General features: G+C 42.8%; 1 protein-coding gene across 1 annotated transcript in view; it reads left to right on the forward strand.

Annotated features, from left to right (window-relative positions):
• Positions 1 to 24,274, forward strand: part of LOC138267742 (deoxyribodipyrimidine photo-lyase-like) — a 149,291-nt gene that overhangs the window by 36,332 nt on the left and 88,685 nt on the right. The gene's annotated exons all lie outside the window — the stretch shown is intronic.

Here is a 24,274-nt window from a genome sequence, read left to right on the forward strand (position 1 = left end):
TAGAGTGAAACCTTTTAATTTTTTATGTTTTTATAGAGATGGAATGTGGGCTCTCGAAGACTTGTAGCCTATACCACTCCAAAAGATGCGAAGTGTTAGATTGATATATCGAGTCCCCCTTGAGTACAGAGCCTGAGTTGCAGCTAATTATGACTTTCACACAGATTATGGTACCTGGACTTCCATTCTTCATCTGTCAATACGTGCTACACAGATCAATTGTCACTCCCTGAGCTGTGGAGTGGTGCGAACGTGGTCCTCATCCTTGAGAGGAAGAAACTGTCGTCTCTGACTAGTAATTGTACTATTAACCTATTGTACTGTACAGGAAGCAAAGTTGCAAGCCATATCTTAAAGGCATTACAAGCTTGAGCTGGTGATTGCCAGAGTTTTTAAAAAAATGCCATCTGGTCTCGACATGACGGATGAGAATGTGTGAACATTTCAGAGGCTGACTGCCAAGTTTTCTGCATTTTTAGGATGCAACTTCTCTGTTCTACACTCATAGACTTTTCCATGGCTTTTGATATGGTAGTCACGCTAAGAATGTGGATGAATCGGGCCTCTTGTAAAAGCCACATTGGCCCTGACTATGAGCCAGCCAGAGCAGAATTACTGTATGGAATTTCCCTCTGCCTGAATTTCAGTGGGAAAGATATTACTAGGCAGTAATTCAGTCTGTAAAAGTGCATTACGTTTTTGACTTCATTGGCCAATCCTCTTCCCCTTTTTTGTGGTGGTGGAAACAAACAATGTGCCTCCTGCCAGAACTTATTGTCTCATTACCTCCCTTAGTCCCCACACACCCTCTGTCCACAGCACACCACACAGAGGCCCCACATACATTTAGCACCTGCTCAAAGCAGGTAGTAAATGATTAAGTTACATTCCACTCAATTTTTACAACCAATAAATCCAGTCCTGTGCGGTTATTTCCCCATTACTTTGGATAAAACTCACAAATGTACAGTACTGTTGTCGTGTAACCAAATGATAAAGATCATTTTGCCTACGAATTCTGATGTAACTCCTTAAGCACCTTTATGTTAGTGTGCAGATCAGATAAAAGAGGGAACTTACAACTTGCATTGGTACCTGTAGGGCCTAAATCAGGGCTACATGTTAGCCCAACTTTTATAGACCCTCTGTATAAGAGCTTAACTAAAGTTGTTTCCCCCCCAGGTTACCTAACGTCCTGGGACAGATCCCTTTCTTATGCAGGGGATTCTCTAGTCAATGATCAGGACACTAATGGTCTTCATTTTCAATCATATAGGGAACAAACGTGGTGGGCTGTCCAAGGATTGTATCCTTCCAAACAGAAATGTGCTGCACCAATAGCTGCACAGATGGGAAACTCGTGTAGAAGGTGTTACTATAGAGGGCTCCCACTGTATTCCTCTAGTGGGGCCCTACTGCATACTCATTAGGAGTTCCTCTCCTATGAGGACCTATGTTCCCTTTTAGGATGCTCGCGTGCACGGGCGCGCAGCCTTTGGTTTCTCCTCACCCAGACTGTCACTGGGAACGCCCTGGCCACTTCTGGATAAAAAGGGATATTAATAAAAAGCCATTTCGCCGACGTGCGGTTGGTGTGAAAATCCTCTTTTGTGTGTGGCAGGCTGCGCTGCAGGAGGCCCAGGACATGCCCCAAAGACAAAGGGGGTGCTCCATCCTTTAATTCAAGCATGGAGCATTTTAGGAGGCCGATCTGGGTCAGTCTGAAATAAACACCTTGAACTTTATTTAGTTTAAAGACTTGGCAAATACTTTTTTTTTTACCGAGCTTCTTTTTCATTTATTATCATATCAGAGATACTTCAAATATGAGAGGTCAAGCTGCCTATGAAGCAGGGCTAGTTTTAGGGTTAGCTGTGTGTTAAGCAGTTTTCAGGCAACAGTAAAAATTTAAAGATAACTCTGATGATTAAGGTTCCTGCAGGAGAGAGATGGGCGTTTTGTCTATTGATAGTATTGACTCATCCAAGGTAGCGCCTAGGATTAATATGCCTGCTGCAAAGAATGTGCACTAGGCAAACAGAACTGTATCTATATGGATAGCTCAGTGAGTTACTGCTTTTGTCACAGAGATTCTTTTGTTACTTGCAATTCATAAGTTACAATACTAATATAGCACAGTGACCTATGAATGATCAAAGCTGCTTGAAAACTGCATGGTATACGTTAGAACTCCCCCCCCCGCCCACCCCCCAGTTTTTCACTATCCTAATGTTGCTAAAAAGGGTTTTGGGTGGAAGTAGTCTTATTAATAAAGCTAACCACAACTACTGGGGGCAATCCCCACCACTCTGGTACGTTTTAAACCCTGCTTGTGCTTCTCCAGACCAAACCCACTCAAAATATCCTGCCTACTAGTTTGGATGGCATGTGATTCCCAGGCCTTTTAATCCTCATTGTTTTATGTAGCATTTCCTATAGACTGATTTACACATGTATGATTCATTGTCTCTGTATAATGTGTGTGTATGAGACATAAAGTGCTCTAACCCTCTACACTGGTCTGAGCAGTGCTGTACAGTAAGTAAAAGTGTGTGAGAAAGGGGCATTTGAGTGATGAAAGACACTGTTGGAGGGTGGTAGTGAGCAACTCCATGAAGAAGGTAATTGAGGGGGTCGCCAAAAAGATTTTTGCACATGCACCTCCACAGGCGCATTGGAAATTGTGTGTTGATCATCATGGAGACATACCATATATACCATGAGCTCAATGTTTGAAAGTGCTGCTTTTTAGAAATTTTTTACTTATCTCAATCTCATTAAGTTAGTTGGCGCTTTTTCTTTTCTTTTTTTTTTTGTAAACACAATGTAAACAATTTGCAAATGGTTTAATAGTGCCCTCTCAATTGATGTGTGAATTCATAGTTTGAATAAATGCACAAAACAAAATATTTAAAGTTTATTTTATTTAAAACTGAATAACGGTTGTAATCTTAATGTAGAATTATCATTGTATTTGGTATTGATCCGGGCAGGGCCCTGCACATCTGCCAACAGCCAAAGCTAGACCTGGAAGAGCACAGCTTCAATGTCTGTTTGTGCTGTGTGCCTCTTGGGAAGGGGCCGTGAAGTGTGATCAGTCAATGCTGAAAAATTAGAGTATTATCTGGAAATTGAATCATGTTTCCCAAACAAGTTGTCCAGAATAACAGGAGCCTAGTCTAAGTCAGTTTAAAACTCCAGATTCCTGCCCTAGTCCTACTTTTAGCGCTGATATCAGTGAAGTTCAAATAAAGACAGCTGTGCAGTATTTAAGGGCAGAAAGCAGTAGTTGAGTAGGTCTGGTAAGGCAGGCCCAGCTTAGAGCATGTGTTATGTCTAATCCACTTCGGTCCCAGCCTCTCTCCTGAGGGTGCCCTTGACTCAGCCACCCCACCTCACCCGTTACCTCTTTTCTCCCACTGCCAGCAGCATCTCGATAATGCACTATCTTCTCTCCACTACTACAGACGTATGTGTGTGGTCTTGGGAAGAGTTTCAGTATCCTGTGGCAGGACCAGACCCGCAGAGGGCGGGTTTGGGAGAGCTCTATTCTTGGAATAGTTAGCCAGATTAAGGATAATTTTAGGCTTGAGATGCAAGGTAAGCCTTTCATCTGAGGTCGATAGACTGAGCAGCAGTGATTTGGGTAACAGTTCCTCAAGGTATAACTTTTGGCTGTACGCTTCTGTTAGTGCGATTGAGTAGCCAGGCATACAATAAACCTACCCCATGTGAAATACAGTTCCTAGAATCAGTCTTCTCTCACTAGAGGGCAGGAGTCAGCACAGGGGCCGCAGAATGAAGGACTTATAGATTGACTTGCAAGGATAGTAGAGAAGCATGTCAGTACTCTGGAGAACTCCGAGAGAATGGAGACATCAGCTCTGGGCTCTGGAGGGCCCAGTGAAACAACCTTAACACAAATGGATAGAATTAGAGCTCTTTGAAGAGAGGGGGACTCAGCATATGGGTCCCTAAGGCAGATTTGCACTCCTACACACTGCTCTTCACCTGTTCCATCTGGCAAAATGCAGGGCATGCATATACTTGGATAGCGGGACCTTCTCAAGCCTGGCACATGCTGAGAGTACCCTCAGATGCATTGTGGCCAACGGGAGCAGGATGGCGACCTAGGCCCCATATACCTACAATGGTTGGAAGCCTGAAACCTGAGGTCAGGCGGTACAAGAGTCTGAGCCATGTTGCATAAGAGCCAGAGGCTACTCAGAATGGGGAGGTCATCAGCGATGAGAGTTCTCAGCTTGAGTGCACAGGCCAAACATTCATTCACCGGGTTTGTGGAGGAGCTTGTCATGAGGTAGAAAAGAAATGGGACAAGGGGACAGGGTGGAAGTTGATAGATAAGGTGAAAAGGCAATGGAAATAAAGAAAAACAGGGTTGGAACGCAGTAGAGCTGGATAGAAAGACGTTGGGAGGAGGAGTGGGCAAGTATGGAGGAGTGATGTTGAGGAAGGAAATAAGGAGGGGCACAGAAGGGTACAGTGAGAATTGGAAATGAAGTGAAGAGAATAAAGACAGGAGAGTCCCGGTGTTTGAAAATGGACAAAGAATGTAGGAAAGACAGAATGATGATACAGATGGGCAAGTATAGAAAAGGAGAAAAGATAAGAATGGGGCCTGGAAAGAGATAGAAGGTACAGGATAGGAAAACAGAATAATAGGAAGGACAGGATTAATAGAAAGATGGAGAAAATTTGGAGGAGAGGACAAGGGAAAGAGGGATTTGAATGTAAAAAAAAAAAGGGGGCATGTATAGAGTGGATGACCTATGCAGTGATAAAGTAAAAAGGAAGAATAAAATAAGCAGGAAATGCTGAGGAAAATAAAGAAAGGGATGTGAAACATACGAGAGAAAAAAAAAAAAAGAAGGAAGGACAGTAAGAACAAAAGGCGCGAGGTAACCAGAGGGGAGGGGAAAGGATTGAAAGAGACAATTAGAAGACCATCCTGGCAACATCAGCGCACTAGTTCAATTGGCTAATCTAATCTGTAACGAAATTTATTATTACAGTAGTTCAGTGGTTTTGCACATGATTGCTGCCTAAGAACTGTCATCCGCGGGGGGTATTATTTTGTAGTTGTGTTCTTCAAATGTAACAAATTAAAAACTTGAATAAAACTGATTTTCAAAGAAAAGGAGATGGGTAGACAAAGATGACTACCAAGGAGGTCGGAGATAAGCAACAAGCTGCGTAGAAGAGAAACATAGTCAAGATATTGATTTGATAGATAACGGGTAGAAGGAGAGAGAGGACAATGAGATTAGAGAGTTTAGGGAAGAGAGAATGGTAGGATGTAGATTGAAGAGAGAGGAGGCAGGATGAGAGAGAAGTAGAAGAGAGTGGAATGGGAGAAAGAAAAGTGGAGAAGATAAGGCGGCGCAAGGAGACAAGACAAAAACGTTGGAAAAAGAGGAACGAGGTAAGTCAAGTGAGGGAGATAGACTGGAAGTGGATAGAGATAAGAAAAGGTGCGAGGAGGAGATAAGAGAGTCATGACGATAGCAAAGTGACAGGAATGGTACGTAGAATGATTAGGGTTGCAAGATTCAGTGTCACCAGTGCTCAGAGGTGCAAGGAACTCACTGTGAACCTGTAAAGGATCTCTTTTAATACCAAGCCAAAGGTGAGGGTAGATCAGTTGTTTTCTGGTTTAAATTAAGGACGATGATACCCTTGCAGTGCCACTGAATTTAGTAGCACATACTTAAGTATATAAGCATAGTAAGTTTTTGCTTGTCTTCAGCGCACGGCGCCTTTACTGTAGTGCACAAAGCACCTTATTTTGCAGCACATAAAGGAGAAAAAAATAGAGGGGACACTGATGAGGACTTCTCTAAAGATGCAAGTATAATGCTGTTATGCATGTGGGTGGGTATGCTTGAATATGAATGTGAAGGAGAATCCAGCACCATTACCCACCTAACCCTATTGGATTTCGTTTTTACAAATAGAGCTTACACCAGCTTTAAGGAAGGCAGGGATCCAGGTCTTGAGGAAAGCTATGGACCTCGCATTAGACCAGTGAGGTGCGGTTGTAACATGTCAACCAATGGGATGGAAAATCACTTATTTTCAACATCTCTACCTATTATATTTTTAATTTTTCTATACATCTCTCCCACTCCCCCAAATACAATTACTACGGGTCATCTATGGGCAACTTTATGTTTTGTTGTTGTTTCCCTGTACTACTAACGGTGACATATTAAACAAGACATCCACCCAAAAGCGCCTAATATCTTGAAGCCCATCCACTCCACCAAATAAATGTGGTGCAGATGTGGAGCAGTCCAGTGACGAAGATTGCCATTTAGGTTGGCCGGTGAGGGTTTGCTTCCATATTTGTTTTGAAAAGTGCACAGCATTGCTTAGAGAATATTTACAGCCCTCAAATGAATGGAAATGTGGTAAGATATTCTCATGTCCGCATTGTTTGTCTGTGACTATCACTATTGGTCTTCAACAGACTCTGGACTGCGTGGGTAGTTATGTTGTTAACTTTTATAGATGCACTTTTGAAAACAAACGTGAACGTAGTGAAGGATTATTATCTGAGTGCGTTTCAAGTATAATTGGATGAGGTTTATTGAAAGATTGGTGGTAGTATGAGGCACCTGGTAGCTGAATTACAGGGAAGAAAGAGCACACAGCTGGCAAGTCTACACCAGTTCTCCCAGTTGCATTTTGGTTTTTGCAGTTCATAGTTGTTTAAGAACTCACATGTAGAAAGTGTTTGACATTTTTAGCGCAGCCACTGCTGGACATGTTTGCACAAGTATTATTTGATCATTTAGGCTTTCAGCTGGGAAGGCAGGGTTGAAATGCTGCTCATAGGTTTTTTTAGCAGCATTTCAAGCACCCCCCTGGAACTGTTTAGTAGGCACAGCATGCAAAGCAGCTGCATGCCTGCAGCGGTACTTTCGCGGAGAAATTAGAAGTCGTGGCCTCAGCCATAAGCCGTCACCAGTTGTCCTTCCTGAGCTAAGCCGCAGGCACACGGCTGCTGATACGTGCTGTTGCAGCACTCTAAAACCGCTAACTCTGGTACCTGCAGAAATTTGTGAGAAACGGAAGGGGTGAGGTGGTCGGCAGGGCGGTCAGGACTGCCAAGGTTTAAAATTGCATTAAACCCCTCCAGCCCACCCCCACTACAATGTGGGAATACACAAGAGATTTGGAAAATAAAATCAAGGGAGATGAGTTTGCTTGTTAGTTTACGCTGCAGTGGACAACATAAGATGAAGAAATCCATAATACCAGTTTTTAGCATAAAAAAACTAGGAGTCTTCCATCTGGATCACAAGTTTTGACATGATGCCTAGAATTATTCAGCAGTCTTAATCCGGAAACTTTAAAGCTGCTAGGGGGCAGTAAATCTGTGTATGTATCGGAAGTGCATCTGATGACGTCATCAAGTCCATATAGCATTCTTTCTGGCATAGCATCATCGGTTTTATTTTTTCTGATTCTTTGATGTGGACTTGGATTTTCGCTTCTCTGATATATTTTTTTTCACCTGAGCGTTTCAAAATGTTTCTGACTTTGTGAAGTGCTAAAAGATATCTCCCCCAAAGTGTTCAGGCTTTAAGCCCTGTAGGGACTTTGAAAGACATATGTCCTTTACTGACCATCACTGTATTTACCTGCAGTCAGAGTATGACACTGTCATGTAACACCTCCTGCAATATGAACTGTTAACGCGTCACTTTATGATATTTTATTACACATCAGGACTCGTTTTAGGCCAATGAATCTTTTGACCCAGTTGAGAGACACCTTAGGACGAGATAGCTGATCAGTAGATCAATCAATACATCAATAATATCATCAATATTTATCACGACAATTCATTTCACTTTAGTCAAAGTCATTAATTAATTCAAAGACTCTACCATGACCTTTCAGCCATGAATAACCACACCTTGTTTAGTAGAATTTTATGAGTTTTATTCCCTATTAATTACAGTCTAATAGCAAATGCGTTAATCTCAACACCAAGAAACATAATAGCATAGTCACGATATGGCAACTTTGGTAAGCTTTCATTAAAGCGAGAATCACAAACATCAGTATATAACACGGCGTGAACATAGATCAATTTAGCAGAGTATCAATAACGCGTCAGTTCAACAAAGCATAATCTCTGTCGTTTGTCTATTTGCGTCAGTTTGATAAACACCTGTCCTAACCACTGATTAGCATTCGCATGTTGGGCTTCATGCAAAACAATTTAGAACACCAATTTGGAAAACATCTAGCTAAGGCCTCTGTCAAAACCAGCAGTTGGTTAAGACAAAGCCTTAGTTTGTCTTTGTCTTAGAAAGGAAAAGCAAACAGACAAATTACAATTGCATTGTCATAATTACCCTCCAAAGTTTAGGTCAGCACACAGGTTCAGTCTTCGTCCTCAGGACTTCAGTCAAATCGCCATCAGTCAGAACTCAGCTTTGGGGCAAAAGGGCACTTTCCTCATAAGGAAGTAAAGTGTAAAATGGACAATTCTAAGGGCGAGGATGGTTTTAGTAAAGTATCAAGTCACCAAACAGAGTGACAGAGTTTTTGGATAAAATCAATAGCATTCCCTACCTAATTCTAAATGACTCCCGGTGACATGGGTTTTTATCCCTTTTTCGTTGTACATTCCCCCAAAATTCTATTGTACGATTGCTATACCCCACTATCTTTAACCTATCATAAAACACATTAGGTAATCTAACTCTTCACCCCATATTATTTTACAAGTTTTGATTGGTCTTCGTAATTGACGTCTTCAGAGGTGGTACGTCCGGTATGATTTCATCCTTCTGTAATTCTTTGCACATCTTTTGGTCAGCAGTTCCATTGTCTTCACCGGTTTGAATGACCTTGTACATTGCATTAATCTACATTGTTTCAATTCACTTTTAACATTTATTTTGCAAACGAGAAGAAGCGGTGGGAAACGGATCTAACATGGTTACATTCATCTTCCAAGTTGGAGAAAAGGAATAAGCAGGGCCATGGCCCCTTGTGAGTCAGCACACTGGAAAATAGAAAAATGCATTTAATATGAGAGCCAGGGCAGCTGAGCTTCGGCTCATGTTAACTTAAGGCCTATGAGGATTTTAATACAGATTTAATAACGCAAATGTTAGTATAAACTTATTTAAACATTATATAAGCACTTTGGACATTATTATTAGTCTATGTATACATTGGTGGCCACTCATCGTGGTCACTATTCAAACTCATGTCTGAGCAATATTACTATTATTATAATTTCTATACCGCATCATCACACACTGATTCATAAACATTTCATGTTAATATAAATTATATAAGCTAGGCTCTCTCAGTCCCTCCTCTGATGACGTTTGTCATCACACCTTTCCTTTAACCTTTCACTTTAATTTTTCACTTTACGCATAATGCGCATTTCAACATCTTGTCCCTTGTGTGAGCTCTCCCAGATTTCATTAAACATTTTCTCCCTTTCACTTTTCTCATTCCTTTTGCTTCTCTTTGTCCAATTTCTTTTGATTTTATCATTTATTTAGCATGCTCCCCATAATCCTAATAGACAGGCCAGAACAATTAATAGACCCCCTAATATTTTTGCAAGTACCCCATTCCAAATATTGCTAAACCAGCTCCCTACTCTGGCAATTCCCTTTCCAAATTTCTCCCACACTCCAGGTTCCTTCAAATCCTTCAGATCTGCACTATCCTTAGTTAAGTTAGTAAGCATACCTCTAATCTTTTTACTATTATCTAGTATAAATGAGCAACAATGACGCTCGTTGAGCATCTTGCAGACTCCCCCACTCTTTGCTAAAAGAATGCCGAAAGCAAGCCGATTTTGAAAAGTCATAGCTCTTTCCGCAGAAAGTTCAGTATCCATCAGGAGTATAGGCCTTGTAAAATTTGTCAGCATGTTATCCACAATAGTAGACAACTTTTGAATCTTTGTGGAGTTTAAAATAACCCCTACTGAAGGAATTATGGCTCCAAATATGTCTCCAACGACAGCAGCCGCTGTCTCTCGTTTTTGTCTAGCACGTTGTAATTCAGACGTTTTAGGTATTTGCTTTAAGTCATCAATCTGGTAAATCTTTGGGAAAACTATTCCCAAATAACATGTCCCATACCATCCCTTAGGGAGACGGTAATAAGCATTAAGTCCACAGATATAATAAATCCCAGGGATCGCTGGATCCTCTCCATTTAACATGAATTTCCATTTACTCTGAAACAAAAACACATGTCTGCATTCACTCGTTCCCACAAATAAAGTGTCATGCTCAGATTTTGGCCTATATATACAAAGCCTTCCTACATGTAATGCATCTATAACTAGTTTGCCTTGCGTCTTTATTGCAGTGTAAGCATAATCATTTGCATATGTGCGTTTTTCTAGCCCCTTTTCTAATCTTTCTTTCAATGCTTTGCGTCTATCATCGGTGTGATCTAAGAAGCTTTTCTTTACAGGTGTTAATAAGCAGGTCAGATTGTTGCGGTGTGCATAAGCTGTCCCAAATGTAAGCGTTGGTTCAAAGAAACCTCTCACAAATTTTATACTATGGTCCTTAGCTAGTTTGTTCAGAAAAACAATCATAGGCACAAAAGAAAACACAACATCGATATTTGAATAAAAGTATTGCACATGCTCTTGATTATAGAATCTTGTTAATAGCAAGCTACAACTTATGGGATAAGTTAGTCGAAGGCTATGGTAAGTGACCCCTTCTTGCACTGATGAAGGAATCTTTGTGCACACATAACAGTTTTTCGCATCCATGGTCTCAACATACTCATTCAGCAAGTGATAGAAGACATTAGTAGAAAGTTCCCCCTTTTAGTTAGTTCCCTCATGCAAGTGTTCTGCATCCTGCTCAAACCTTTCCCACGGTGTTAATGTTGTATTTCAGGTTTTGAAGCATGGTTTCTTATCCAACCACGGCATTCCCACAATCACTCCCACAATTATTATTGCACTCACAATACCTAATATAAGACTCAACCAACCACACACCTTACCCTTCTTGTTACTACCTCTATTATAAGCCGTGTCTGTAAAGAATCAGACAGCAGAACAATACTCAACTTGAGGACGATATAAAACTCTTTTCTTTTTTTTCTTGATGCAAAAGTCTCTTTCTCTCTGCGTGTATTTACAGCGTTTCACTCACTCCAGGACCCCTTTGTCAAATCAGGTTAGCAGCTTGCCATAATCAAGTTCTCAAAGTCAAATCAGGTTATCAGTGTCGCATCCGGTAATTGATAAGTCTCTTTTCTTCAGTTTTTCAGTTTTTGATTTTTAACAAAGTCTTTTCTTTGAGTTACTTCAGGTACCGTAGTATTGGCCTGGTACTTCTCGATCAAAACAGAACTCTAAGAATTCTTGTTGCAATTCAGATGTTGTTGCAAATGCCCACTCATGACCTGCGTACCTTCTATTTGCGATTCTTTTTCTATTCAGTCTGCGTTCACCTTGAAATTCTCCATCACTCAGGTCCTCTATTCGGGATGTATCCGTTTCTTCTGTTATTGTTTCACCTGGTACGCTTCTTGCTTTTGCAGCCTGTTTCTCTGGCCAGTTATATCCCTTTTTGGCGTCTTCTTCCTGCTTGTCTTTTCAGGACGCTGAACAGCACCCTCTTGTAATATGGTGTTTTCTCTTGATGGACCTGCAACTGGCTCAGGGGATGCCGGTGTACTTTGATCTCTTTCTACTATTTCGCCTTCTTCTTCCTCTTCCTCTGGATCTGTAACAGGTTCAAGTTCTAACCCGTATGCGTCTGCTTCTGGGAGAACTTCTCCTTTACTTAGTTCTCCTACTGCCTCTACTGAGATAGGCACACTGTTACCTCTCCCGAACTCATTTACTGTTTGAGGGACAAGGCTGTTCTCAGGGGGCTCTCCTGCAGTTGAAGTTCTCTCTTGGCTATTTTCAGGCCCTAAAACTTCCCTCTCTGGAACTGTTGAGTCGGAAACTTCAAATTCCTCATCAGTTGGACACGTTACCTTCTTTGTGTGGCTGGCATGTATCCAGTTTGGAACGGCTGCACATTTCACAGCAGTGGTTGTTGTCAAGATTACTTGATAAGGCCCCTTCCAGCGCGGCTCCAAACATGACTTCCTCACATGCTTCTTGACAACCACCCAGTCACCGGTCTGCAGGGTGTGACCTGGATCACTGATCGGTGGTAATGTGTTAGCTTCCACCTGGTGAGAAAAAGAGCAAATCACATCAGCCAAACCCTTGCAGTAGTCCAACACCATATCATCCGTGATATTCACTAGAGCATTTGCAGGTACTGCAGGCAGCCTCATAGCTCTACCCATAAGGATCTTGTGTGGTGATAGTCCTGTCTTCTTATCAGGGGTGTTCCTCATTGACATCAGCATTAAGGGCAATGCATCTGGCCATTTCATATTGGTAGCTGCGCACATCTTCGCCATTCTCGATTTTAAAGTACCATTCATTTGCTCTACTAATCCTGATGCTTCAGGACGGTAGCTACAATGCAGCTTCTGTTCGATGTCTAATGCAGCACACAAGAGCTTAATCACCTCATTGTCGAAGTGTCTGCCCCTATCTGATTCTATAGAGACCGGAAACCCGAACCTAGGTATTAGTTCCCTAAGCAGCAGCTTTGCAACCGTGAGACTGTCATTTCTACGTGTGGGGTAAGCTTCAATCCAGTGGCAGAAAACACACACAATCACCAACACGTACTTCAATCCTCCACAAACAGGCATTTCAATGAAATCCATTTGCATCTTGCTAAATGGACCACCAACTCTCCCTGTGTGGCTCAAAGTTACCACAGTCCCTTTTCCGGCATTCATCTGTTGACATATGATGCACCTGTGACAGGTAACCTCTGCGGCATGTCTGAACTTTGGGTTAAACCAATCGATTTTGAATGACCTGATCATTGCATCTCTCCCAAGATGAGCCTGTCCATGATAGAGCCTCGCAAATTGTGACAGAAGACTGTTTGGCAAAACTAATTTCCCCTCTTCTGAGACCCACAAGTCATCAGCCCTTTGTACCCATTGCATTCTCTGCCAGGAGCATTTTTCCTCTTTGCTAGCACGCCCCTGTAGTGTCTTTATCTCATCTAGTGTATCGACCACCCTTAATGCAAGGTTCAGGCATGTGTCATTTTCAGTTTGCGGTAACAATTCCCACTGATCCTTGAACGATATACAGTTCAATGCGCAAAACCTCACGACTTGATCTGCATAACCGTTTCCCATGGACACAAAGTCTTGTGACTTAACGTGAGCATTGCATTTCACCACGGCAATTTCAAGAGGTAACTGAATTGCATGTAACAAATCCTTAATTTGTTCACGATTTTTCACAGGGGAACCAGAGGAGGTCATGAAACCTCTCTGCGACCACAATTGGCCAAAATCATGTACAATTCCAAATCCGTATCTGCTGTCAGTATAGATAGTGACTTTCAGATTTTCAGCTGCGTGGCATGCCTTAGTAAGGGCAATTAGCTCTGCCACTTGTGTGGAATACACTCTCTCGAGCCAGGAAGCTTCGATGATACCAGCTATGGTACATACAGCGTACCTGGCTCTCAGCATTCCGACTGAGTCTCTCAAACAGGATCCATCAACAAACACAATGCAGTCATTTTCTTTTAACTGCGTATCTTGAATATCAGGTCGGGGCTTGGTACATAGTTCTGTTACCTCAAGACAATCATGTTCCACCTCCTCCTCGTTATTAGTCTTGGTATTCTCAACAGGAAGTAGAGTTGCCGGGTTAAATACAGTCCATCGCTTCAATGAAACATAAGGTGACCCCAATATAATTGGTTTATATCTGGTAAGACGGCATTTGTCTTGTGCTGGGTTTTGGTTCGAGTCAACAAAATCTCAACTGAATGAGGAACCATTACTGTCAAGGGATATCCCATCACTATGCCTTCACACTGCGTGAGGCTTTGACCAACTGCTGCAACTGCTCGCAAACAATCCGGTAAGGCTGCTGCGACGGGATCCAAGGTAGCTGAAAAATATGCTACAGGGCGGTTTGCACCTCCATGGACCTGTGTTAGGACAGACAAAAAACAAGCATCACGTTCATGACAAAACAGCAGAAACGGCTTTGTATAATCAGGCATACCCAAAGCTGGTGCTCTGCACATGCACTCTCTCAATTCCATGAATGACTCAAGCTCTTCTTAGGATAAAGCTATGGTATACGGCTCATCCTTAATCTCTTTGCCTGTCAGCTTTATCAATGGTTTTGAGATAATCGAGAATTGGGTATCCACTGGCGACAGTAGCCCACCATTCCGAAAAACATCCTGACATCTCTCTTGGTTGTCGGAGGGTTCATTTGCAAAATAGCAGTCACCCTTTCCTTTGATATTCTCCTGGACCCTTTCTCAATCAAGTGTCCTACGTATTTCACCTCTTTCTGACAGTACTGCAGCTTCTTTGGCGATACTTTATGTCCCTTCTTTCCCAAATGATTCAGTAAGGCAATTGTATCATATTTACAGTCATCTTTTGTCCTGGACGCAATCAGCCAATCGTTAGTGTACTGTACTAGAGTTGAATTGAAAGGCAGTACTAGGGACTCTGAGTCCTTTTTCAATATCTGATTGAAGATGGACGGTGATTCAGAAAACCCTTGAGAAATTCTGCACCAACTGTACACTTTGTCCAGGAATATGAAACTGAATAAAAACTGGCTGTGTTCATGAAGAGGTATCGAAAAGAAAGCTTGTGACAGGTCTACAATGGTGAACCATTCGGCATCACACGGGACCTGAAACATAATCACTGCTGGATTGGGCACTATGGGGCAACACTTTACCACAATCTCGTTTATTTTTCTTAAGTCCTGTACAATTCAAACCTTTCCACAAGGCTTTTTCAGACCCATTATCGGTGAATTACATGGGCTGCCCAACACTTCCTTCAGGACTCCTTGCTTTACAAAGTCCGCAATTATTTGTGCCACTTGGATAAGAACATCTTGTGCCATGTGATATTGTGGCACCTGGGGAAACACTGCATTTGGCTTCACTTGTACTTTAACTGGTTCCACACCTTTTATCAGTCCCACTTCTTTTCCTGTCAAATCCCACACTTTCTCTGTCACTGTTCCCTGTAACTCGGCAGGTAAGTCAATCACTGTAAGCATCGGGAACAATGTAATCAAAGGGTAATCTTCATTTGCAGTTTCTGTCTCTAATTCTGCAAACTAACCATCATCTCCTTCATCATCACTGTTTGTCTGCATCTCAATTCCATCATTGGAACATGTAATCGAACATTTTGTCTTGCACAATAAGTCTCTTCCGAGTAGGGATACTGGACTTAAATCACAGACTACAAACTTATGCAGTCCCTGGAAGTTGCCAATCTCAACCTGCACTGGATCTGTAATTGGGTTTGTCAAGTACTGGTTTGCTACTCCGACCACCCTTATGGTACGCCCTGAAAGTGGTAATTTCGGAACTTCTGCACTCCTGAGCGTGGAGCTCCGGTATCAACCAAAAATGAAACCTTGTGACCCATTACCTTTCCCTCTACATAGGATCCCCTCTGATCTACCTCTAGGGACGCTGCAAGTCTGCACTCTTCACTGTCTGAACTGTAATCTGCCCATTCCTCATTCATTCCATTTTCACCACGCAATGGGAATTGCTGTACTGTATTATTTTGACTCATCACCTGACCTGTGACCTGCTGTGGAAGCATCACCTGTTGCTGTCCTATCGGAGCCATTGGTAATTACATTTGCTGTCTAGGTACCATGGGAACCTGCTGTTTTACTTGCTGCATTTGCGCTGGCTGAACATGCGGCATTTGCATTTGCTGCATGGGCTGTAACCCTTGCATCTGAACCATGTTATTTTGAAAGTTCGGGTTTTGATTTCTCAACTTTGTACCTCTCATATTTTGTAATGTACCGACATTAGTGCTTTGTTGAACGACACCATCCTGCACCACATTTGTGCATTCCCACTTCCAATGCCCCACGCCCCCGCACGCGTGACATGGTGACATCCTTTTCATACCTTGCGTGTCATTTTGAACCACCAAAGTATTCAAGTCGGGACTGCGATTCACAAAACCTCGACCTCGCGGTTGTGCCTGAAACACACCATTCCCTTGCGGTTGCTGCTGTCTCATCTGTTGAACTCCATTTCCCTGCATTCCTGCCTGCGCTGCCCTTATCTGCATCACCATCACTTTCTCCTTCAACTTTTTCTGCTTCAGTTCAATCTCATCACTACAGTATTTTGCATACTGCAATACCCCATCAATCGGCTTTGCTTGCCAACAGATCAGATGATTCTTGATCATCGGGCTAACTTCTGGTCTCAACCCTTCAACAAATCTGAACACGAGATGGTTCATGTCTTTCGGCTCAATGGTCTCAGTACCACTGTAATGTTTGAATGCCTTTAACAATCTCTCATAGTAAGCATGTATTGATTCCTTAACCTCCTGTGAGGTCGGGTCGATTTTTTTGCCAATCAGTCACTTTCGGCGACACTTTCTGCTTCAAAAACTCAATCACCTTATGATAGTACTTCATCACTTCCTCAGAGGGTGCTCCAGCCACCTTATCCCTTGCCAGCTCCTTCGTCGGCCAGTCTACCCCTCTCTTGCACTCGAGCCACAAGTCAGGCGGAACAATAATCTCAAACAAGGTATTCAAGTCTTCCCAGAGACACTTTGCAAGCTTCACAAACCTGTCTGTTTGTTGGTACCACTCGATCGGTTTCTCCCTCAACCTGTGATAATCATTAGTAAAAGATAGGATGTCTCCTCTGGACCATGGTACATGAATTAAAACTCCACCAGCTGTTTCTCTCATCGGTAGTATCTTTACTGATTCTGAATCTGGTGTGGTTTTAGTTTTACTCGAACCCGGGCTGTCACCTTTCTCCTTGTCTCTTTTCTTAGCCCATCTGCCTTCCCATTTTTCTAATGCTCCCCAGATTTGCGCACCTTGCAATATTTCCTTTAGATGAGCTTTCATTTTGGCAGACCTCATATGCTCGAAGTCTTTTGAATCAAAGTCTAACCTGTAACTTATTTTCAAATGTTTAGTATTCTCAATATCAATGTTGTACATGTCTGCCAGGTTCGTTAATTTCTGATGTACCTTGCCTACTTCTTTAGTAATCTTAGGGCACAGATATCTCAACTCTGCTTCTGTATATGACTCTAATCTGTTTACCCCATTGTCCCTTCCACTAATTCAGCAGCTTCCACGCCCAGTCTCACAAAGTTCAAGTAATCATCTATCTCTGACCTTTCCGGTTCCAATGTAGTTACTGTAGTCTTTTGCGAAGCATAGGTCTTCTCTAACCACTCATTCAACTGTTGTACCGTAAAACCTTGCAGTGAAATGTTCCCCGCATGCATCATCGGTGACTGTGAAGCATTCGTACTTATTGTTTGTGGGGTTAACACCCCTAACCCTGTCTGTCTCATTGCTTCCAACAGTGCTTCAACTGGGCTAAGATCTATCAAATACCTTGGTTTTTCAACCGCTTGTTCTCCTGGGGCCATTAACTGAGGGGTTCCTACGGACCCTCCTCTTATCACATCTTGGGCCATTACTCCCTGATCACATACACCAGGCTTATATTGTGCATAGAATGGCACTGGTGGGCCAACAGTAATTGGCAATGATATTGCAGCTGGTGTCTGACCTGGTCCCAAACCTCGTGGAGCAGCGACTCCAAAGGTCTGATCCAGTGAAGCCGGGGCAGGCATTAATGGAGGTCCAGCTGCTAGGTTATATCCCGGTATCAATTGTGGCTGCGGCTGGAGCAGCAATTGCGGAGTTGACTCAATCTGCACTAACCTCGATTTTGTATAAATCAGATTTGTAGTAGTCTCTAGTACTGGGACGTTAGGATAGATTCTCTGTATCTGCGGTGGAGGTTGCAACTGTATCTGCGTGTCTGGTACAGTGGGTACACTGACACCATTCTGTATCAAAGCCGTTTCATTACTCTGTGCTGTATCAGTAACTCCCTTCTCCTGCATCTGGTTCCCTGGACCCGTACTAGTGCTCGGGACATTATCGCTTACCGCATAAGGTGGCGGGCAATCATGTAATATCCGATCCATAAATTCTTCATCGTCTGAATCATCTTCTTCTTCCGAGGGTCTCTTAGTTTCTTTAAGCTTACTAGAGTCTTTGTCTGTTTTACAGGTGGCTTTCTTTCCCTGCGTCTCATCTTCATGTGTTATTGCCGGGAATCATTTTAATCCATCAACTATTCCCCGTCTCCATATTTTGCTTTCATTATCCCACCTAGCTTCCGCATAAGTCTTTTCTGCCCTTTTTATTCTTCTTTGGAATTTCTGTTTAAGGGCCATTAAATCCCAAATCGTTAAAGCCTCATACTGACCTGGCCTTGGAGGTGTTTTTTTTACACTTAACATCCACCTTAGATTTTTTAGAACTCTCGTATTGAACGTCCCATGTTCTGGGAACGCCAAACATCCCTCTTTTTCTGTCAGTTTGCGCCACTGTTTCATCCATAAACAAGGCGCGACACCCTTTTCCTCCATAACTATATAAGCCGGAGTTCCCTCAGGCGGTGTAGTCTCCCCTTCACTCGCCATAATGTATGCATCTCCTTTCAGAGCACTCTTAAAAGCCTTGACAAAATAAATTTTTATGTTTTCTCTTATTTGTATTTAATCAGAAAGTGACTTTTAGTTCCCAGGACACTCTTCACCCACTTTTCTCAACCTATTGCCTCTCATGGACGGCAGCCAATCCGTGCGCGACCCCTCTCGGCAACTGACCTATCTCAGCGCTGCACCACTGACGTCACACTCACACGCTGCAGCTGACAAAGTCTTGCGGCTTGTCCGCCCCTCACTGGATTTACACCGAACTAATGCAAAAATTACTGTGAGCACCTTCAACAACAACACAAATTTGCCGGTTTACTACAGGAAGGGTAACACATTTGCTTCAGAACTTTACAGAGATTTCACTTGAAGCCTCGGCTGCTACTCTCTCCTTCTCAGTTCCCGCACCCGCAAGCAGAATTTGACCCGCAAATCCTACTCTCGACTTGTCAATGGTTCGTCCTAGTGCACTTTAGAACTTGCCAAATCTCCATCAAAGGTTTCATACATACAATTTGACTCAAACTTGACTTGTCAACCACGCCCGATTGACCTATTAAACCACACAAATTACAACATAAACCCAAGTGTCTCCCACACTTGTCAATATACTCCGGAGTCTTAGACCACGACGGGTCCGTACATGAACAACCAACCATGTGGATAATTTTGAGCACAAAGCGCCACACTCATATAAAGTACGCCGACTTCCCTACTCTCATACTGCGGAGTACGCCCACTCCTACTTAAACAACATTACCTGGCCTAAATACGCACAAACTTCACAATTTACCTGCAAAATGTATACGCTGAGCAAGCGCAAATCCTACAACACACATACTATGACGCCGAGAACATTCCCAACTCACTTAGGCAGACTCCGAGATCCCGGGAAAGTCTTGGTGAATTTAGAAACACATCATACCTCCAATCTGCATTATCTCAGAAAAACAATTTCAACAATAATTCTCCGTCCTAGGGCCCCAAAGCGCCAAACCGTCGCTCTGCTACCAGAACTGTTAACGCGTCCCTTTATGATATTTTATTACACATCAGGACTCGTTTTAGGCCAATTAATCTTTTGACCCAGTTGAGAGACACATTAGGACGAGATCAATATATCAATCAATACATCAATAATATCATCAATATTTATCACGACAATGCATTTCACTTTAGTCAAAGTCATTAATCAATTCAAAGACGCTACCATGACCTTTCAGCCATGAATAACCACACCTTGTTTAATAGAATTTTATGAGTTTTATTCCCTATTAATTACAGCCTAATAGCAAATGCGCTAATCTCAACACCAAGAAATATAATAGCATAGTCACGATATGGCAACTTTGGTAAGCTTTCATTAAAGCGAGAATCACAAACATCAGTACATAACACGGCGTGAATATAGATCAATTTAGCAGAGTATTAATAACGCGTCAGTTCAAGAAAGCATAATCTCGGTCGTTTGTCTATTTGCGTCAGTGTGATGAACACCTGTCCTAACCACTGATTAGCATTCGCATGTTGGGCTTCATGCAAAACAATTTAGAACACCAATTTGGAAAACATCTAGCTAAGGCCTCTGTCAAAACCAGCAGTTGGTACCTAGAAAGGAAAAGCAAACAGACAAATTACAATTGCATTGTCATAATTACCCTCCAAAGTTTAGGTCAGCGCACAGGTTCGGTCTTCGTCCTCAGGACTTCAGTCAAATCGCCATCAGTCAGAACTCCGCTTCGGGGCAAAAGGGCACTTTCCTCATAAGGAAGTAAAGTGTAAAATGGACAATTCTAAGGGCGAGGATGGTTTTAGTAAAGTATCAAGTCACCAAACAGAGTGACAGAGTTTTTGGATAAAATCAATAGCATTCCCTACCTAATTCTAAATGACTCCCCATGACATGGGTTTTTATCCCTTTTTCGTTGTACATTCCCCCAAAATTCTATTGGACGATTGCTATACCCCACTATCTTTAACCTATCATAAAACACATTAGGTAATCTAACTCTTCACCCCATATTATTTTACACGTTTTGATTGGTCTTCTTAATTGACGTCTTCAGAGGTGGTACGTCCGGTATGATTTTATCCTTCTGTAATTCTTTGCACATCTTTTGGTCAGCAGTTCCATTGTTATCACCGGTTTGAATGACCTTGTACATTACATTAATCTACATTGTTTCAATTCACTTTTAACATTTATTTTGCAAACGAGAAGAAGCGGTGGGAAACGGATCTAACATGGTTACATTCATCTTCCAAGTTGGAGAAAAAGAATAAGCAGGGTCATGGCCCCTTGTGAGTCAGCACACTGGAAAATAGAAAAATGCATTTAATATGAGAGCCAGGGCAGCTGAGCTTCGGCTCATGTTAACTTAAGGCCTATGAGGATTTTAATACAGATTTAATAACGCAAATGTTAGTATAAACTTATTTAAACATAATATAAACACTTTGGTCATTATTATTAGTCTATGTATACATTGGTGGCCACTCATCGTGGTCACTATTCAAACGCACGTCTAAGCAAAATTACTATTATTATAGTTTCTATGCGTCATCATCACACACTGATTCATAAACATTTCATGTTAACATAAATTATATAAGCTACGCTCTCTCAGTACCCTAAGGCAATTAAAGAGAGGAAGGCGGAGCTTATTATGCCATGGGCCTGTGAGGACAAGGTGGACGGTCATCGTTCTCAGCCACCTTGAGGTCACCATGTCACACTTCTTGAGCATGTGTTAGAAACATAAGAAGTAGCCTTCATAAAGTAAGTTATCTCTGTACCCTATGACTTCCCAGGATCACCATCCTCGGAACTGAAGTTGGTGCACTTTGAGCCCTCTGACCAAGAGCTGCCAGCATTTTCTACCCTGGTGCCACTCTGAGCTGATGGCTGAAACGGTCCAGCCTGAGAAACTCTATTCCCACCCCGATCCTGGGGTCATATACAGTGATGTTTCTCAACGCTATGTTCAGGTTTTTCTCCCAGATGGCAGACCCCATTTGGTGCTCCTTTGTGCCCCATAGAACCACATTTATGCTCTTTTATGTTGCCACTGGTGTTATTGGATGCTGATCTATCCACTTCCGTAAGCCTCTAGCAGCATATCACTCCACTACTCTCTAGTGCAGTGCATGACACTGGCTCTGATCATGGCTTTGCCAATGATGCTCCCTCCCCTGCGCTCCATGACTCATCTAGTACAGATTTCTGCACTGCTAGCCCCTTCAGATTCAGAGCCAGAGTGCCCTTCGGAAGAGCATAGGTCCAGAAGGGAGGCATAGAGACTTCTTGAGGAAGAGATGCTGCTAATAAGCAATAGTTCCATAAGGCCAGCCCTTTGTAAGAGTTATTTGTGACAGGCATAGACCCCCCCCCTTGGTATTTATGAGGTTGGACTGGACCAGGGTACCTATTCACCTGGCGTTGGAGTTCACTGGCCTTGCTGCCGCCAGTGTTTAGACATCTATCTTGAGCTACAGATGAAGTTTCATTCTTTTCCTTCTTGCCCGGAGGTCACATCCTTCCATTTGAGGGCCCACTCTCCGCCGGAACTCTTCTTTCACACCCCTTAGCCTGGCTACCAGCACCTCAGGCACTGTAAACCTCATGTGTGAAGTATGCCAAGGATCATCTCTCAGTTACACACAGTTCAATGCCTGCATGGCATCACTCGCCAACAACCTCCAATCCCACGCAATCAACATCATCTCCCATGCTGATGAAATACAGATCATCCTTTCCCTTTCTGATGAAACATCAGCACCCAGTCCAGCTTCACCTCCTGCATGTCTGAAGTCACCAGCTGAATGAAGACCAGCTGTCTGAAACCTAGCACAGGCAAAACAGAAGTGTTACTCTTCTTCAAGAAGACCACTCTATGTAACTCTATCTGGTGGTCACAGATATTGGACCAATACCCTGCCTGGCCAGACAAGCCAAGAACCTAAGTATAGTAATGGACAACAAACTGTTGATCATGAGCCAAGTTAATGTGGTTGCCTCTTTCTGATCATGAATAATATCTTCAAATGGCTGCCAATCAACACCAAAAGAACCGTTACCCAGGCCCTTATCACCAGCAAACTGCAGAGCAACAGCACACTTTGTCAGCATCTCTGTCTAACTGACTAAAAGACTTCAGATAATACAAAATTCATCAACCAAACTTGCACTCAGGCTTTTACATGGCATGCACATCACCTCATGCCTTGAAGACCTCCACTGGCTCCCAGTCCACATACACGCACTGTTCTATGTCCTCAGATCCATGTACAAAGCCCTGAACAATCTAGGCCCCTCTTAACAGCCACATCAGTTATTAAACCCCTACCACAAACCTCCGCTAGGCCAGCCTCCTGCTCCGACACTCCCCCCCCCCCCCCCCCAAACATCTGAAGAGCCAGCAGTTGCGCTTTCTCATACCTGGCTTACGAAGCTTGAAACTGCCTCCCCCTGCACATCAGAGCTTCCTCTTCAGTCTATGAGTTCTTCATGAAACAAAAAATGTGGCTCTTTACCTAGACCACAGACTTAGCCAGCACAGTCACCTCCTTATCTAGTGTCTGGATACCCTCCAGGGTGATACACACACTCTACAAGGTTTCATTATGTAACATAATGTTCTGTGTTATGAAAGGCTGCAGAGGTGTTATCATTTCTCCCATCGAATGAGGCAAAGACAAATGTTTGATGGATAGTTCTAACCACAGATTCTTCAACCTGTGAATATTCCCCATACTTCACACTAGATCTGAAAACTTTAAAAGCAGTACTTATGCATGCTGGTAGGTAGCATTGTGTGGCTTTGTGCTCATGTTGTTCCATTCCAGGAGTGATGACCGAAGCCACAAATATTCACCTCCAATGTGTGCTGACATCAGTTAATTTCTTTTCGAGCCTCTAGATGTGAATCCAAAGGTTCCCCTTGCTCTTTTGTTTGATTCATTTTTGCAAAATTATCCGGTATGCAAAAATTCAACTCTCTAAAACAACCGGGTTAAACCCTGTAGGGACTGTCACAAACATATTTCTGTGACGGACCCTCTTGGAATCGGTTTCTAGAGCCTCCGGTTGGAGCACAACTCCAGGGCCCGCAATGACTGCACCCATAAGAATCCGAAGCTTATATGGAACCATGATGTCAAACTTTAGGTTGACAAACACAAGAAGACTCCACTCCGTTACTGGTCAGAGTAGGAAGGAAGGTCCTGTTCCACTCCTGAAGTTGTCCCCGCAGCAGATCTTTGTCAGACGATATTGATCATCATCGATTAAACCCAAGAAAAAGTACATGAAGTCGACACTGATATCAGCACCTTCCTGCTGCTCTTGTCCTATAGAGAGGACACAAAGGCATCAACGTGTATCCCAGGCTCGTTTCTGATCTCCATCTGAGTCGTTTTTTTTACTCTGTGCACAGTGAATTTCGTAGGTTCTACAGCAATGTTGCAGCAAATGGAGCCCTTTAGAGAGGCTATGCTATATATATTTGGCACTTTACTGGCTCCCTCTGGTGTACCTTCAAGCCTCAAGGATCCCCAGGGGCCTTCCTTGAGATCCTTGTTGGTGGGTTCTCCTTCTGTGCCATTTGTGCCCCTTGGACCT

This window comes from Pleurodeles waltl, chromosome 12 (assembly GCF_031143425.1).
Source record: "Pleurodeles waltl isolate 20211129_DDA chromosome 12, aPleWal1.hap1.20221129, whole genome shotgun sequence".
In the NCBI taxonomy this organism is placed as follows: Eukaryota; Metazoa; Chordata; class Amphibia; order Caudata; family Salamandridae; genus Pleurodeles; species Pleurodeles waltl.